The sequence below is a fragment of the Nymphalis io genome, chromosome 4 (assembly GCF_905147045.1).
Source record: "Nymphalis io chromosome 4, ilAglIoxx1.1, whole genome shotgun sequence".
Classification (NCBI taxonomy): domain Eukaryota; kingdom Metazoa; phylum Arthropoda; class Insecta; order Lepidoptera; family Nymphalidae; genus Nymphalis; species Nymphalis io.
Window position 1 is genome coordinate 13,572,995 of NC_065891.1, and position 15,612 is coordinate 13,588,606.

Consider the following 15,612-nt stretch of genomic DNA (forward strand, 5'->3'; position numbering starts at 1 on the left):
GTTGACAGTGCTAGTTTCATTAAAAAATTCTAAACATCTACGTGAATACTATTTGAAAGCAATAAAAATTAAACCCAAAAAGCAGTCCTATCAAAGATGTGTATGAAATAGTATATTTAAATGCTTGTAAACCAATTATAAACTCACACAACATTTTTAAATCAGTTGTACAAAAAGTGTAGTAATTGAATAAATTATTAAATTATCATTATAAGATGAAATACAGTAAATGGTCTAATGTCTAGAACACGTGAATCTTAAACGAAGATCATAAGTTCAAATGTTCATGTAATGAATTTGTTAATAACACAAACACACACATACAAACATTTTATTAATTATTGTCTTCTTTTTGTTCTTTATTCTACTATACCTTTAAAACTATTCACTATAAAAATTTATAAATGTTTTACATGGTACATTTCGCGTAGTGCTCTAATCAAGTTATCGATGAATTGTCGAGGAATTGCTGGCTGTGATATTACAATTTTACCTATGTTACTTATGAAAAAATTCTAGATTTAGCTAAAAGTGCAAACTAAAATTATGTACATGTCTCTTCATAATATAATGTATAAGCAAATGCATATATTAAAACTTGAAAAAATTAATTAAAATAAAAGGAAAGGAAGTCATGGATAAAATTCAATAATAATATTATATTTCTGGCGGCGATAAGAGTACGAGTTAATGACACGATCTTTCTTAATAACTATATATCGTATGTTCTCAGATGGCGTTCAAAGCAATAACAATGATTGTTTCTTTTTGCATTTTGGTACTTTGCAGAAATGCAAACTATATTATATCTATTATACTGGTGGTAGGGCTTTGTGCAAGCTCGTCTGGGTAGGTACCACCCACTCATCAGATATTCTACCGCAAAACAGCAATACTTGATATTGTTGTGTTCCGGTTTGAAGGGTGAGTGAGCCAGTGTAATTACAGGCACAAGGGACATAAAATCTTAGTTCCCAAGGTTGGTGGCGCATTGGCTATAAGCGATAGTTGACATTTCTTACAATGCCAATGTCTAAGGGTGTTTGGTGACCACTTACCATCAGGTGGCCCATATGCTCGTCCACCTTCCTATTCTATAAAAAAAAAAAAAAAATATGTATAATAAAAACTTTTTACTTACAAATTTAAAAAAGTTGCGAAATGTAACAAACTCAATCTAAACTTCTAAGAGACTATAATATAAATAAATCTAATAATAAAATAGTTTGCATCTTGTAGATTAATATTATATATTATAATACTTATACATAATATATATAACACTTACTGGTGGACACTTTACTGGTGGTAGGGCTTTGTGCAAGCTCGTCTGGGTAGGTTTACCGCCAAACAGCAGTACTTGGTATTGTTGTATTCCGGCTTGAAGGGTGAGTAAGCCAGTGTAATTACAGGCACATGGGACATAACATAGTTCCCAAGGTTGGTGGTGCATTGGTGATGTAAGCGATGGTTAACATTTCTTACAATGTCAATGGCTATAGGTGTTGATGACCGCTTACGTGGCATTTTAAAGAAAACTATCTTCAGCTATCTTCAGCTATTATAACTATCTAAGCAGAATCAATAAAAATCCACGTTTTTAGTGAAAAAATATCGCAAAGAACTTCGTTTCAGACGGGGCTGCCCCGACCGCACATTTTTTTTAAAATAAACTTGCCGATGTTTCTCAATCAAAACACGTTCCGAACCGAAGTGCTTTACGATTCAAAAGTACTTGTAAAAGTCTATTTGGGAGAAAATATTTAGTTTTCATTTGATGAGTTTAACCAACCTGTGTTATAAAATAATACCGTATACATTTAAAGTGCATATAAGATACTTTATTTTTAATCCCCGACGTAAAAAGAGGGGTGTTGTAAGTTTCACGTGTGTATCTGTGTCTTTTTAAACATTCGATTGATTTGAAATTGCGGTCCAGCGACGCAACGACTCTGCTACTAAACATATTACTAGGTCTTTATAATAAAGTTAAAGACCCAAAAAAAAAACATTTTATTGATTTCTGTGCAGAATATTAAATATATATATATATATAAATAATATATTTATGTAATTGAATACAATGCTTCATGAAAAAATGATATGATGTTGTTTATTATACATGGTTGCTATATATTAATTTAACATTTATATAAACCTTAAAAAGGCTTAGCTGAAAGCTGTTAATAATATAATTTTATTTGTCTTTCTCACTAGCTAAGGAACAGATTTACACATGTTTTTCTGTTTATCAGTATGTTCGCAATGTTGCATTAATTAAAAATGGTTAACCATTTGTTTTAGGCAACATTGATCCCTATATGTTTTAATGCTATAATAATTAACATATCTTTATTGATAATTCAATTTATATTTTATTAGAATATAGAATTTATATATTATTAGAAAGTAAAATTTGCTTAAACAATAAATTCGCTTTCGCAAATCATAAACAAAGTTACGAAAACATACATCAACATCATTCATACCCAATAGTTTTACATAAATATAACATTTTTTTTTCTTAAAAAAGTAAAGTTATTACTTAAAAACGATAGATAAGATCCTATGAATGACATTCAAATCGGTGCTGTTTATTCATAAAGGGATACTAAGACTAAAAATTTACTCCTGAATACAAAATATTCATAAAACATACACAAAATATAAGCTACGGCATGGTGCACAAGCAAATGAAATCTAGAGTAAGACCTTGTAAAACAAGCATTGCCTTTTATTGCATGATAATAAAATAGTACTGGTATTCAAACTTAAAAAGATAATGGTACTTTCGTTCTGCGCTGTTTTACGAGGCCTCTATTGCATATGGGCGGTGGTAAGGCTAGGAAGTTCGGCGGCTGGAACTTCGGTTGTATGATTGAAGTCTTTCGTAAAGGGACGGTGTCGGGAGTCGGGATCGCATCACCTGTAGGCAGTTTAGGGGGAGCGGCTGGTGCTTTGAATGGTGCTGTCAGATTACCTGGCCGTTTCGCCATTTGGTAATCCCCAGAATCAAAGAACTTTTGTCCTTTAGCTAGCCTTTTTCTGTAGAAACGCTGAATATCCTTCGGGACTTCAGCCAGGCATAGCATTTGGAAACTTGGCTTTGAGTTTTGCTTCTTCCATTTTTTCTAACTCCTTTGGATCTAAAGGAGGATCGTTCTGGTTCTGGAGAGTCACTCATTGTAAAATCTGAAGTTTTTTTTTTTCGAATGTTTGAACGTTTGAAGCAATATTAATTTGTGATTTTAATTTTAAACAGACGTTGACTAAAAAAAACGTATAATATACGACCAAGTTACGTTTTATGTATTGAAAGATTGATTGATTATGTAATTGAATTGATACAAAAGAATAACTTCTGAGGCTCTTACTAATATTATCCTTTAAAATGTCGTTTCAAAAATGATCTTAACAGCTTATCTTTATAAAGTACAATTTGATAATTTAGTTAGTTAACGAAGTGTCAAGTACATACGTTTTCGTGTATTATTTCAATATGGCTCAACTGAAAATAGCATCACCTTGAATAATGTCACCTGTGTCGGTGAACGTCGGCATGACGCGTTCTCACCTCTGCTCTGTCATAACTGTTTATTTACTTTGAAACTCGCTCACTGGCTGTTTGCAATTTGCCTCGACTTAAAATCAAGTTAAGCCTTTAAGGCGCACTGCAGCAGAAAATATGACAATTTATCGTGAGCTCTTTTACGCTTCAAAATGTAAGCATGTAATAAAACTTCATGGAACATGGAATATTTCTGAAAAGATGATTAGGGATATAGTTAAACTTATTTATTAAATATAGAAAACATTAAACTTATTAATGGTCTAAGTAAGTATCTATCATTGGTTTATAAAAATAAATATGATCGGACGGTATTAACACGAGTAATATGTTTATGCTATGTATATTAATTTTATGAGTATCACAATTTCTCACAAATTCGTTATTATTTCCCGAACATAAATAGCATTACAGTCTATAAACAAGTTCATACTATTTATTGAATATATATTACACGTCAATAGTATTAGTGACGTCACTGGGATTTGTTATCATAAATTTATAGCTACTCATCGAGGATTCACCAGCATTAAGTTAAGAAAAGAGAAGAAGTGCGTTAGTCACACCATTCAGCCATCCGTTTGCTTAATCCGCGCCACGCCTCTCAAATACCAATTGCCCTATCAACATGTCGTTGCTTTTCCTTGCTGGCGCATTTTTGGCCGATGGAGCCGACACGTGTTAGAGTGGTGACTACGCATAGACAAACGTCGTAGACCTGTGGTAAGGTGGACTGACGATTTTAAAAGGGTGGCAGGTACGGGATGGATGCGGACTGCCCAAGATGGGGATGGTTGTCGTTCTATGGGGGAGGCTTTCATCCAGCAGTGGACGGCAAAAGGCTGAAAAAAAAATTTCATTGCTGGATCAAGTTCCTCTACCACTTTTAAAGTCTCTTTGTCTTATTTTTATTTATTGAAATAGACCATGAACTTATTACTAAACACTTAAAACAACTTAAGCAGATACTCTTACGCCTTTAAAGACGTAAACAACATACACATATGTGTTATAACTTATATGTTTATAAAATATATTAAACATTGCCATAAACATTTAATAATGTATCAAACTAATTCGATCTTACACACTACCCACCCAGATAACAAAATATGACTTCACATCAAAAAGATCTAAAAATCTTATTGTATTTGCTAAAATATTAACATAAAACTAAAATAATGGTAACATTTAAAAGATTCATCATAACAACGTATCACCATTAAATTAAAGTAAAGTAAAGGTAGTTTAAATTCCACAAGTGAGATGGCCTAGTGGTTAGAACGCGTGAATCTTAACCGATAATCGTGGGTTCAAACCCGGGCAAGCACCACAGAATTTTCATGTGCTTAATTTGTGTTTTAATTCGTCTCGTGGTTGACGGTGAAGGAAAACATCGTGAGGAAACCTGCATGAGTCTAATTTCATTGAAATTCTGCTACATGTGTATTCTACCAACCCGCATTGGAGCAGCGTGGTGCAATAAGCTCCAAACCTTCTCCTCAAAAGGGAGAGGGGGCCTAAGCCCAGCAGTGGGACATTAACAGGCTGTAAGTGAGATACAAAATGAGTTCTGACAGAATGTTTCAGATAACAACCACATCACAAGTTAGATAGAAACGGGAATATTTCTTGAAATTTGTAGTGATAATTAATATTATTTGAACAATCTCGCTCAATACATGATAAATTAATTAGCAATGAAGCTTTACGGAACCATTATCCTCAAGTACGAAATGTATATCAATGAATTATAAATTTAGATGTCAATAAGCTTATTTTTAGCTCAATAAATTGAATTTCAAAATTATAATAATAATTCAGGAATATTTCAAATAAACGTACATTGTCATTCATACATTCAATATGAAATCGATTTGAATAGAATTTATATATTAACAATATATACATAAGCTTATTAAAATATCTTACAATGCGAATTTATAAATTCGGCAACAAAAAAGCGAAATTATTACGAAATAATAATAACAACCTAAAGGCTATCTAGCGGTGCAGAGACACAATAGTGCCAGCGTCTTGGGTACGATGTCACAGGACATTTTTTTTGAAATTTGTAATGTGTATTTTGTTTTCTTTTATTTTAATTTTATATATTATAAAAATGACTGTACATAGTATCTAATAATACTTAATCCGAAACAATAATTTATTGTACAATAAAATCCACACAAATTCATTATACAAGTAATACAACATATTCTTTCAATTTTTAACCGCAGTCATCATAACCATTAGAAAATTCTGACAGTTTACTTTGGTAGACTGCCCACATCAGATTTGCTATTCTGTTAGAACTCACTTCATTACTCACACATAAAATATTGACAGCTGACTTATAGTGTTATACCATTTTGATCCATGTATGTATTATATAATATGTTATAATTATAATGATCAATCACACTAGATCACTTATAATATCGCTTTCTAACAATTCACGACTCGGGCTGCTCTTTAAGAACAAACTCAAAGCTCACCGCAGAAATAGGTCGTGAAATATCAGGTGTCACGCGACATTGACCGTAATTATTATAACGTTACAAGAATACACGCATCAAAATAGTATATCACAAGAAGTAAATTCTTACAGAATATAACTGCTGTTTATTAAATATAAATGACATCATAACTTAAAAGTTATTCTATTTATTTTATTGACTATGTGGCTGATTATTCTATCAAAAATAGATAAAGAACTATAAATATATATTTGCATTTATAATAGTTTCTTTATTTCATTTATCAGGGAGTTAATAAATAAAAAGTAAAATAGTTACATAATTATATGAAACATTTTAATTACGAGTGATAGAATTTTCAATCGATTTCGGAACTGGAGACATATTTGTTTCTCCAAGAGCTTCAGCCTGGCGTACTGTGTCTGGTAGAAAAACATCCGACATGTCCAGAACAAAGAATGACGCGAATCCTGCAAACAACGCAGCCAAACCAAAAATGAAGGAAGGCAAACCGGACCAATAGAACACCTGAAACATACAAGTACTTAAAATAATAATAATTGATTGACACAAAAACTTACTGGCAAATAGGCCATCTGATAGTAAGTGGTCAATGACCATAAACGTTGGCACTGTAATAAATATTAATCATCCTTTACATCGCCAATGCGTTATCAACCTTGGGAACTTAGATGTTGCAGCCTGTAGCTGCACTGTAGTTGCATTGCAAAGGATTAGTAAGCTGAAGTGGCAGTGGGCTGAACACATTTGTCGCAGAACCAACGACTGTTGGAGTAGACGCGTTCTGGAGTGGAGACCACGCCTTGGAAAACGTAGCGTAGGACGCCCTCCAGCTAGGTGGAGTGACGATATACGCAAGGTGGCTGGCAGCGGTTGGAGATTAAGAGCTGAAAATCGAGCTCAGTGGCGTGCCATTGGAGAGACCTATGTCCAGCAGTGGACGCGAAAAGGGTGATGATGATGTACTTGCACTGACCCGTCGAAACGAAACACAACAATACTAACTCATACTATTAAGCGGTAGAATATGAATTGATTAGTGGGTGTTAAACTACCAAGAGAAGCTTGCACAAAGCTCTATCACCAAGTTAATTATATACACATCACTAGTATATAAAATCTTAAGGTTTTAAAAATACACGCTAATCTTAACTAGGCCGAGTCAGTATTTCAGGTGATAGTCCCTTTCGATGACATTATATCTTTCACAATCTAACACCAAAAGCGTAATCGAACTACAAAAGTATTAAAGACAAAAAACTATTTTGACATTGAATAGACGCGATATTTGTCGAGATCTTGAATAATAAACTATGAATTTGCAATAAAATGGCTGTTTGAATGTTGGTGAAATTGTTACCGGACCTTGGAATTAAAGTGGATATAAGTAGTTAGTATTAATCAAGAACTGTTTGTAGTGAAAAATATAGAGCTATTAGCAAATTGCATGGATTATATAAATCAAAGGTTTGTTTATCTTTACTCCTTCTTCGATTGGAATAAACTATAATTACATCAAGTAACTTCATACGAGTTATGAGTTTATAAATGATATATTAATAGGATAGCAATGAACTGCCTTTTTGATTTCTCTGTACTTTCGTACCGACAGAAATGTAATGATTAATACAATACTAAAGATTTCGCGTCAATATGAAGAATTTTATATTAATTCCGACTGTTATTGTAGGTAGTAGGTAGGTAGGTGAATTTTAATTAAGATGTTTTATAGAAATATTTTTTTCTGATCCAGTAGCTAGAAGCCGTGAGCAAAGATAGCAGAAGAACACGTGAATCTGAACCAAAGATTGCTGGTTCAAACTCAAGCGAGAAACAATGAATTTACATGTGTTTAGTGCATCGTGTGGTTCGCGTGATGAATTTCAGGAAGTAAACGCCTGATTTGTGAATATAATTTATTATGGATGCAGAACAATGATACATACGTGTACTACTACATTACGGTACATACTATGATATGCGAGATACATACGTGTCGCCATGGCGGGAGATCGTGCAAGAGGACTTACGTTTAAATTGACACTTGACAGCTATTGACATTTGACAGATGACGTTACTATTGCGTTTACACTGACCTAACAATATCGCGTTGAAAGTAACATAGGCGTAGATACACGCCATAAAAATAAGAAAACATAAGGACATACAGATTGTACGTGTCACACACACGTACAATCTGTGTATGTGTGTCGGATAAAAACTGATATGTATCCACCAAACCATAGTGGAACAGTGTCGTGGAGTAAGCTTCAAGTCAATTTCTGATTAGGAAAGAAGGTATTTGCCCGTCATTGGGATATTTATGAGCAATAACTAAGTAATAAAAATAAATACAGTATTTTGCATCATGTTCTAGTCAGTAATTATATAACATAAGCACAATACAAATTGGGTGAATATCAGTTTATAAAAACGATTGAATTCGGTCATTGTTATGTTTTTACTAATTGCAAAAACGTTTTAAATTTACACGAGCTTGTAGCATTTGAAATAGAATAAAACATTTTTGATTTACAAACTCGTATAAAATAATCATGATTAAAAAATAAATTATATAAAATAATATTATTCTATTCAATATGCATACAATGTGTTGGTTGATGAAAAATACTTCGTTGGAAATGATAACGTATTTTTTATTTACTTTATAAGATTCTCTTATTTCGTTTGACGTTCATCATCCTCGGTAGTATAGTGGTAAGTATCCCCGCCTGTCACGCGGGAGACCGGGGTTCGATTCCCCGCCGGGGAGTTGTTTTACTGTTATATCTACCCTTACAAAATGCCCGCAATGCATTATTTTTTTCCTGGCACAACGCTCTATTACGCCGTCATGGCCACTCTCCACTATGTCTCTTTTGCGTGCATGGCGCGTTGCTATAATATATAATTGTGATAATTAATAAGAAAAATAAATATATTTTTTGGAATTAAATCCTGCTTTTGTATTTACTTTTGGTCCATATTTATTTATCGGTTTTCTTTAATTGCAAAATTTTTAATTATAAATTAATTTTAATGTTTCACATCTGAAGGTCTCGAAGGACCATTATTTTGTTTTGTAATAACCAAAAAAAATACCTAATAATAGGATGACATTATATTTGTATTGAACTGCATTTTTTTACCAGGTGTGGAGTCTGTGGCGCGATGGTGAAACCAATGCGGCCGAGCGAGGAGCACAAAGCGTGCATCGAACTCCGGGTATACGTTGGGAAAAGCTCCGACGTATGTGACATATGTTATTATGAAATAAAAAGTACACATGAACTTGCCAGCCAGGAATACTAAAATCGGCAGTCAAGGTAAATCGGAAAAGATGACATGACAATTTTTTTTATCGAATAATAATAAGAACTATATACGTGCTGCATTTCACTTACCTAATGGCAGAAAAGGGTGCACTATACATAAAACGGCACCAGCAAAAAACGAAAAAGAGGCACTTTCCTTTTAAACTTTATCATAATAATTGTTGCAATTACGTTCTCTGGAATATCGACCAATGACGACAAACCAAAATTGACATAGTTGTTTCCTTGTATGATACAAAGCTTATCATCATTCCGTATGTTAAAAATGTACAGGTTGTCTACCAAATGAGACAAACAAAAAACCTTATCCTTAACTTTTTCGATCGAAACGTATCTGTCAATAGCTTCACATAACTAACGGTTGCACTCTCTTCACATGATAGCATTCGAAGAGTGTACTTATCTAGATTGATTTTATTTTTCTCGGCTGCATTTTTTAAGATCGTTATGGCACTGTCTTTTCGTCCTTTCATTATAAGCCATCTTGGGCTCTCATCTAAGATATATATGTAGAAAAGGTACAAGAATGCCAACGAATATATTGCTCTTAAGAACCATCTCCAGTTTGGCAAAACCCAAGCCATAAATGGTAACATAACACCTCCAAATATAAAGCCTAGACAGCACAGCATCGTGTAACCGTAACAGCCTGTGAATGTCCCACTGCTGGGCTAAAGGCCTCCTCTCCTCTTTTTGAGGAGAAGGTTTGGAGCTTATTCCACCACGCTGCTCCAATGCGGGTTGGTGGAATACACATGTGGCAGAATTTCAGTGAAATTAGACACATGCAGGTTTCCTCACGATGTTTTCCTTCACCGTAAAGCACGAGATGAATTATAATCACAAATTAAGCACATGAAAATTCAGTGGTGCTTACCCGGGTTTGAACCCACGATCATCGGTTAAGATTCACATGTTCTTACCACTGGGCCATCTCGGCTCTCACAGCATCGTGAACATTATCATATTTTTGATAATGTTTTGTAAGAAGTAATTTCTATTGCTGAAAAAGATAATGAATTGTTATTTAATTAAAACGTGTTAAGGGTTTAAAGGAGAAGGTTTAAGGGAATAAGCTCCAAACCTCAAAAAAAGGAGAGGAGACCTTGACCCAGCAGTAAGACATTCATAGGCTGTTACTGAAGGTTTTAAAATTACGAATTTGGATTTTCCTGAGTCTCTGGGGTAAGGCTGGCAACAAATTGCTCGTTTCCTAATTATTTATGAATGAACCGTAACGTGTTATGTTAAAATCATTAGTATTATCTAATAATCTTGATCGGATTTTGATAACATGAGAGTTATATACAGGTGCACGTAATATTGTCTTACTAAATATAACTTGATGGGACAGAAATACTGAACGGCCGGATATCGATCAGGCGTTTATGTGCTTTAACTCCAAACTCGGTGTTCCAAAACTCAGGACAGTACTGATTTTTTTTTCGAATAATCCAATAACTTTTACTTTCACCCAAATTTGAACCCAAGCCAGGCAGGCGGGTAGATTTCTACTTGATCATTCGAATTTTTTGCATTTTTTTATTTGGATTTCATCACTTTAACTCACATAATACATACATCGGCGAACAAATATCTCCTATGGCTGATTCGAAAAGTTCCATCGCAATGTAAAACCAGTACCAAGTTGAGAAACTCCTCAATATACCAAATATACCTCATAATACTCCTTTAACAACCGCTGCAGTATTTCTGCCATATGAATGAAAATGAATTCCAAAAAATATTTGCAAATATTGTTATAGTTACTTTAATAATATGGGCTTAAACTGACTTCCTGCCAAATCAACATTATAAAAATGAATAAGCCAGCTTATTATCAACTAATCAATTATGATTATTTGTATTTCTGCTATTTTTATATAAATAGGCAATAAAAACAAAATAACTTAGAACCTTTTTTCTCTGTTTTTCAACCGATTTTATTTTATTTGTTGAGTAGAAAAATATTATTCTCCAAATTAAAAAACAAATTCACAAACAAACAAATGGTCGAATTCTGACCCCGTTACAATAGTTTAATAACATATATATTTAATTACAATTAATTATCAGACATTGATCCAACGAGCAATAAGCCACACATGGATCCCACAACGTGGAGAGTTCCAACCAACGTCCTCTTCCATTCTTGGAACGGTAATTGGAACTAAAATTTAAACAAAAAAAATAAATTTTAATCGTAATAAATATTTGATGAACGTGAGAATATACGATGCACCAATCAATCTAATAACGAAATTTAATTTACAGTTTATCCAGATCGCGACGCGAGTACAGCAGATATTATACTACAAAAATGTGTGCGATAACAATCTACACGTAACCTATTTCTTCACTACCGGTCGGCAAGTCTAGCAATTAACAAAATATACTTACAAAGGCAACGAAACTATCCGGATATGCGTAAACCCATTTCGAACATGACTATGATGAATTTGAGTTGCAGAACGTATTGTTTTGATATTTACATCTGAAATCAGTAACAATATTACATAGTGTAGATATTTAATACATTCTTCCAACCCAGATGGGTTACCACAAACAACTTGGTAGTTGTTTGTCCTAACCTGGTGGTCCAGGTAACCACTTCAAAAGCAATTCACGATATTCTTAATACTATAAACTGAAATTCTGCCACGTGTGTATTCCACCAACCCGCATTGGAGCAGCGTGGTGAAATAAACTCCAAAAACCTTCTTCTCAAAAAGGGAGAAAAGGCCTTAGCCCAGCAGTAGGACATTCACGGGCGGTTTCTGTTAATACTATACAGCTTACATAGAAAGAAAAGTTAAGCATATTAGCATTATAAGAAACTTCTTTAGCAGCAAAAATATAATTGAAACTGTACATATAATTAGTCGTATACGAAAAAAATTAGTAAAAGTATAACTTGTACATAGTACCGTTGAAATATATTATATTTGACCAAAACATCGTCTAAATCGACTTTCCTCTCAATAATCTTTCACAAACAAATGATGCACGAACATTTGTTTGATTAGCGTACAAAATAAAAATCAGATTTAAGAAGCATTTTAAAATGATAAGAATTATGAGGGTGCTTAGCAAAAATATATCTGATAACGAAATAGGGATGTGAAAACTTGTTTAATTTAAGACGGGCCGGTTGGCGTGGTTGGTACTTGCCTTTCACGCAAGGTTGTGTATTCGATTCCCACCCAGGACCAACATTTGTGGGCATGAACATGTCTGTTTGTCCTGACTCTGGGTGTAATTATCTATTTAAGTATGTATTTACAAAAGAAAAGTAGTATATGCAGTATATCAGTTGTCTGGTTTCCATAGCACAAGCTCTGCTTAATTTGGGAACAAATAGCCGTGTGTGAATAATGTGCTGGGATATTTTTTTAAAAAAGAAATTAAAAAATATATATATATCTGGAAATACAGTGTTCTTCAAATGTCGAACGTTTGGCACCAAATAATTTATTAATTAAGTATTGAAATCTTAATCATTTCATTATTTCAAAGTTTGTAGAACCTTGCAATAAGCTAGTTTAATAATATCTACAAATTACAGAGTAAAAAAAATACTTTTAATAATCAACTAGTAACTGGCAACTGGTTTCAAATTATTGGTAAGATTTCACTGATACAGTATGTATGAGGTTGCTTACCTGCTTACAATATTGGCATTACTAAGATTCAAAAATAATAACTCATTCGACATTATATTACGATATAGTAATGAATAAACGTAACTCAAATGTTAATGATATTTTTTATCAATGTATCCTTTAAAACTCGATAACATTATCACTTTTCAAGGAACACGTCAAAACAAAAGAACTTTTTAATATACATAGTAATTACTTGAGAAATAGGTACAGAAGTTGATCAAAGCAGAATTCAATTTGCCTTTGCTTACAGGTATTACTTAATTAAATTGCCTAAATGTCGATAACGAATTAATTTTAAGCGCTACCTGCGTATTGCCTTGCTATGTTCAATAGCACACATTGCATACATTAATTTGAAGTGACTGTTCACGCAATTCACTCAAGGTGGCTGGCAGCGGTTGGAGATTAAGAGCTGAAAATCGAACTCAGTGGCGTGCCATTGGAGAGACCTATGTCCAGCAGTGGACGCGAAAAGGGTGATGATGTTGATGATGATGAATTTGAAGTATTGCATTTTAGCGGTAGAATGATTGATGATGGTACCTTCCCACGTGTTCCTCAATAGAGCCCACTGTTTTTTTGAATAAAAGTTAATATACAATCGATAATAGGATTTAGAAGCCGAGATGGCCCAGTGGTAAGAACGCGTGAATCTTAACCGATGGGAATCAAACCCGGGCAAGCACCACTGAATTTTCATGTGCTTAATTTGTGTTTATATTCATCTCATGCTTGACGGTGAAGGAAAACATCGCGAAGAAACCTGCGTGTGTCTAATTTCATTGAAATTCTGCCACATGTGTATTCCACCAACCAGCATTGGATCAGCGAGGTGGAATAAGCTCTAAGCCTTCTTCTCAAAAAGGGAGAGGAGGCCTTAGCCCAGCAGTGGGACAATCACAGGCTGTTACTATTATACGATTTCATATAAAATAATTATTTGTTAATGTATAAGTGACTACTACGAAACACTATAATGCAATACGCAGTTATTAAAAGATTATTTTTTTATCACTAAGCAAATACTGTTATCGAAGGTAAGCCCACAATGAAAAAGCCGTTTGCAATTTTAGAAAAAACTTTATTTTTTATTTTTTCTTTGATAATTTATGTTATCATATATTTAGTTGCAGTTTTACCATTGAGACTTAGAATAAGGTAGACACGAATGGTCATACTGGTATGATGGTTTATTATCTATCGTATTATATGTTGACTGCCTCATTGGTCTAGATGGAAATCCTAGGTTCAAATTTCGAGTCGGCTCAATAAAAAAATATTGGGGTTTTCTGTTGACAAATCCTCAGTAGCAGCCAGGAGTCTGGAAGTTACCAGTTTTGACTTCATACCTCGAAAATAATATAAAGCCGTTGGTCCTACGCCTGAACTTCGAACTATGTCAGCCTTTTCACCCAATAGAATTATGAGAATGGAGGGATAAAAAGTGCACTTGTATGTACGCACACATGTCGACTATAATATGACCCACGCACGTGCCTAGCCTAGGTTACTACTACTAGACTAGTTAGTTATCATCATCATTATAAGTAATACATTTTTTATCGTCAGAAATAACCATTTATCCCTCATATATCTTTTCATGGTGAGAAAATATATTTATAATAAAACGTAGATTATGGATGTACTATTGTTTAATGTGAGTTGTGCAATTATTACGATATTAACGCGATTTGAAATATTAGTTCGATTACTTTTAACCATTAGAATAATAAAATTGAATATTAATATAATAGATTTATACATATTGTATATATCATGCAGTAATTTATTATAATTTAAATAACGATATAAATCGTACAAATAAATTTAATCACTGTCGAGAACCATTTGTCCCTTCATTAAGGGTCTCAGAGGGTTTGGAAAAAAAGTCTTGATTTCCCCAGGGGTTTGGCCTATTGTATCAATGGTAGATCAGTCTACAGTTGCACCATAATAATTTGAAAAACCGGAAATAAAACAATGTTATCTGTTAAAGAAGTTTATTAAAAAGAGGTTTTACCGGCGGTAAGTAAAATATAATAAATCCGTTTTAGTGAGTCACGTTTTTCTAATCCCAAAAAAGTACCATATTAAAACTTTATTTAATAAAACTGAAAATTTTTCCTCGAAATTTAGCCTTATAGCTTAAACTGTGCGTTGCTAATAATAAGTCATTGCCGCTTATACATAATATATTATATTATTTATACTCTTGAAACCTTTCATAATATTTATATATATGTTAACTGTAATATTATTTTCGCTGGTGAATACACACATTGTCGAAATGAATTTGTATGGCTTCGTTTATGATTTAAAAGGCACGTATGTTCGGCTGGTGGTCGTTTCATAAAAACGGCAGTTTTATTAACATTTTTTTACGCTAGTTTTATAATATTTTATTTTTTAAACAAACGAACTTGATTTATTAAATTCAACGGCTTTTTATTTGCGTTTAGTTATACGAAAGAAAATTTTGAGAGAGTACCGTTGAGAAAGCCTCGGAACCCACTCCTCATTTTCTATTTATTGATTTGTATTTG

General features: G+C 33.3%; 2 protein-coding genes, 1 non-coding gene and 1 pseudogene across 5 annotated transcripts in view; 2 read left to right on the top strand and 2 right to left on the bottom strand.

Moving 5' to 3' along the window:
• The window catches only part of LOC126768150 (tumor suppressor candidate 3), a 534,937-nt gene that overhangs the window by 434,318 nt on the left and 85,007 nt on the right, over positions 1–15,612 (top strand). The window lies entirely within an intron of this gene.
• The window catches only part of LOC126768130 (exocyst complex component 7), a 287,887-nt gene that overhangs the window by 125,969 nt on the left and 146,306 nt on the right, over positions 1–15,612 (bottom strand). The gene's annotated exons all lie outside the window — the stretch shown is intronic.
• Positions 6,385–12,462, bottom strand: LOC126781924 (solute carrier family 22 member 1-like; annotated as a pseudogene).
• Positions 8,771–8,842, top strand: Trnad-guc (transfer RNA aspartic acid (anticodon GUC)). The gene has a single exon. It is a non-coding gene; the product is annotated as a tRNA-Asp (tRNA).